Below are 3276 nucleotides of genomic sequence, written 5' to 3'. Positions count from 1 at the left end.
GCTCACTGCAACCTCCACCCACCGGGTTCGAATGATTCTCATGCCTCAGCCTCCGGAGTAGCTGGGATTACAGGTGTGCCAACATGCCCAGCTAATTTTTTTAATTTTTAGTAGAGGTGGGGTTTCACCAGGTTGGTCAGTCTGGTCTTGCACTCCTGGATCACCCGCCCACCCTGGCCTCCCAAAATGCTGGGGTTACAGGTGTGAGCCACTGCATCTAGCCACTTTTGAGAGAAAGAGAGAAGGCTCTCTATCTGTCGTCCAGACTGGAATGCAGTTGTATGATCATAGGTCACTGTAGCCTCAAACTCATGTCATCCCATATTATTTAAAATCAGTCTCAATCATGATGAATATTTCAGTATGTGTCTAAAAGACAGACTGGGCATGGTGACTTAAACCTATAATTAAAAGACTTCGGGAGCCTGAGGTGGGAGGATCACTTGAGGCCTGGAATTTGAGGCTGGTCTGGGCAACACAGTGAGACCCCATCTCTACAAATTTTTTTTTTTTTTAAATTAGTTGTGGTTGCACCTGCTTCTAGTCCTAGCTGCTTAGGAGGCTGAGCTAGGGGGATTACTTGTGCCCAGGTGTTCAAGGCTTCAGTGAGCCATGATTGTGCCAGTGCACTCAGCATGGGCAACAGAGTAAAACCGTGTCTCTGAAAAGAGAAAAGAAAAAAAAGATAAGAGCTTTAAAAGTCAGCTGCAATATCATTACTGTAGTTGTATACCGAATTGTTAAGAAAAATTAGCTACTTCCTAATATTGTTGTCAAATACCCAGAGTTTAAATTTCCAGTTTTCTCAGGTATCTTAGGACAGTTTGTTTGAATCTGCATCCAAATAACCTGTTGTATTTGGGACCTCTCCATCTTTTTTTCTTTTCCCTACCATGTTTTGTTGAAGAAATAGGCGGTTGGTTTCTTCATCGTGTGAAAGTTCTGAGAGTCTGTGTTTTTGCTAAGTGCTTTCCTGTGTCCTGTGTAGTTTTGCTATCATGCTTATTTTCCTTATAACTTGGTTGTTTGATCAGAATTCGTTTTTCTTGAGTTTTGGGAGTGCGTGTTGAAGGATGAGACCGGTTTACAGGTAGTGATGAGGTCTTTCATCAGAAGGCATACAATAGTTGGTTGTCTTTTTGTATGATGTTAGCAACTGTTGATGTTAATGCTTAGGAACGTTCCATTACTAGGGCCACCCATTGTTTTAAAAAATCTTGTTAAGAAATTGAGATAGAATTCACGTAACACAAAATTCACCCTTTTGAAACATACTTTTTTTTTTTTTAACCTTCCTCCCGTAAAAGTGAAATTTTCAGTTCATTTCTGAAAAATAAATTGGTCAGTATAATTCATTTTGTTCTACTTCTGCTTTACACAAAGCTTTGTGTTCAGCCTGATACCTTTCTAGCTGCATTTTGTTTTCTTTTCTTCATTATTATTATTATTATTTTGAGACGGAGTTTCCCTCTGTCACCCAGGTTGGAGTGCAGTGGTGCGATCTCAGCTCACTGAAATCTCTGCCTCCTGGGTTCAAGTGATTCTCCTGCCTCACCTTCCCAAGTAGCTGGGACTATAGGCATGCACCACCACGCCCGGCTAACGTTTGTATTTTATTTAATTAATTTTTTTAATATATGTTTTATCGGAATTTAGGTTTTGGGCTATATGTGAAGAACATGCAAGATTGTTGCATAGGTACATACATGGCAATGTGGTTTGCCGCCTTCCTCCCCATCACCTATACCTGGCATTTCTCCCCATGTTATCCCTCCCCAACTCCCCACCCCTCACTATCCCTCCTCTAGTTCCCCTCCACAGACCCCAGTTTTTGTATTTTATTAGAGACGGGGTTTCATCTTGTTGGCCAGGCTGGCCTCAAACTTCTGACCTCAGGTGATCCAACCGCCTTAGCCTCCCAAAGAGCTGGGATTACAAGTGTGAGCCACCATGCTCTGCCTAAATTTTCTTTTTTTCTGTTAGTACTTGAAGTTGAGTTGTAAAGTTGTTGAGCCTCTTACTGCTTTGCTGTTAATTTGAGCAAGTTCTGAGCACCGATGGCCTTCATCTTCTCATTTTCTGCTGCTTTTGCAAGTTGATCAACAAGCTCAATTAAACCACCAACTATTTTCTGAAACTGGCCAATTTTGTCCACAATTTTGTGCACTTTTAAGCACTGTGGTCTGCTGGGTAACCTCGGTCCAACACCTGCAGCTTGTTCAGCTCATCAAAATGCAGCCCTGCTTCACCCAGGATGTCCTTGGCTGTAGCTGTTCCCCATCCAGGTTCCCTAGAGAAGTTCTGCTCTGAAGGAGTGACAGTGGCAGTCAGAAGGAGGTTTGTCATAGGAATAAGGGTCAAGAAAAGAATAAAGTCTGCTTGCTTGTGACAGGCATCGTTCATTCAATACACATTTCTTGAGTGCCCACTACATGCCAACACTGCTAGATGCTGGGGGTACAAAGATGAATGCAGCATGGTGCCTGCCCTGCTGGCCCATGGCGACCGCTCACTATGGCCCAGGCTGATGTAGACAGGCAGCTTCTCCCTGTACTGGCAGCCTGTGTGCAGGCAGCCTGCCTTGGCCATTGTCATGACTACAGAACCTGTTTACCCACGACCTGAAATATATTTTTATTAAGGTTTTTTTTTTAAATTTTATTTTACAAAATGCCTTTAAATGTATTTAATTTACCTTTTTTTTGAGACAGAGTTTCACTTTGTTGCCCAGGCTGGCATGCAATGGTGTGATCTTGCCTAACTGCAACCTCTGCCTCCCATGCTCAAACAATTCTCCTGCCTCATCCTCTCAAGTAGGTGGGATTACAGGTGTGCACCACCATGCCCAGCTAATTTTTTTGTATTTTTAGTAGAGACAGGGTTTCATCATGTTGGCCAGGCTGGTCTCAAACTCCTGACCTCAAATGATCACCCACCTCGGCATCCCAATGTTCTGGGCTAACAGGTGTGAGCTACCGCGCCCGACCTAAGTTAATTTTCTTTTGATTCCAAACTGTGTATGCTAGCTCTTGTGTGCACACACTCACTGCCCCTGCCCCAAGACAATGCTTTAGAGCAGTTTTAGGTTCACAACAAAATTTAGCAGAAAGTACAGTTTCCTACCCAAAAGTTTTGCCTTTTCCAGAATATGTTCATATACCTTCCCTTGTTATGCTTGGGGGAAATTTGTTCCAGGAGCTTTCCTCTAGAATACCAGAATCCTCAGTTGCTGAAGTCCCTCAATACAATGAAATACATGGTATTTGTATGTAACTT

At 42.9% G+C, this 3276-nt stretch overlaps 1 protein-coding gene and 1 pseudogene across 1 annotated transcript in view; one reads left to right on the top strand and one right to left on the bottom strand.

The window, feature by feature from the left end:
- Nucleotides 1-3276, top strand: part of STRN3 (striatin 3) — a 122431-nt gene that overhangs the window by 8450 nt on the left and 110705 nt on the right. The gene's annotated exons all lie outside the window — the stretch shown is intronic.
- Nucleotides 1963-2656, bottom strand: LOC108310534 (annotated as a pseudogene).

This window comes from Cebus imitator, unplaced genomic scaffold (genome assembly GCF_001604975.1).
Source record: "Cebus imitator isolate Cc_AM_T3 unplaced genomic scaffold, Cebus_imitator-1.0 Scaffold104, whole genome shotgun sequence".
Lineage (NCBI taxonomy): Eukaryota > Metazoa > Chordata > Mammalia > Primates > Cebidae > Cebus > Cebus imitator.
This window is presented reverse-complemented; position numbering and strand designations above follow the sequence as displayed.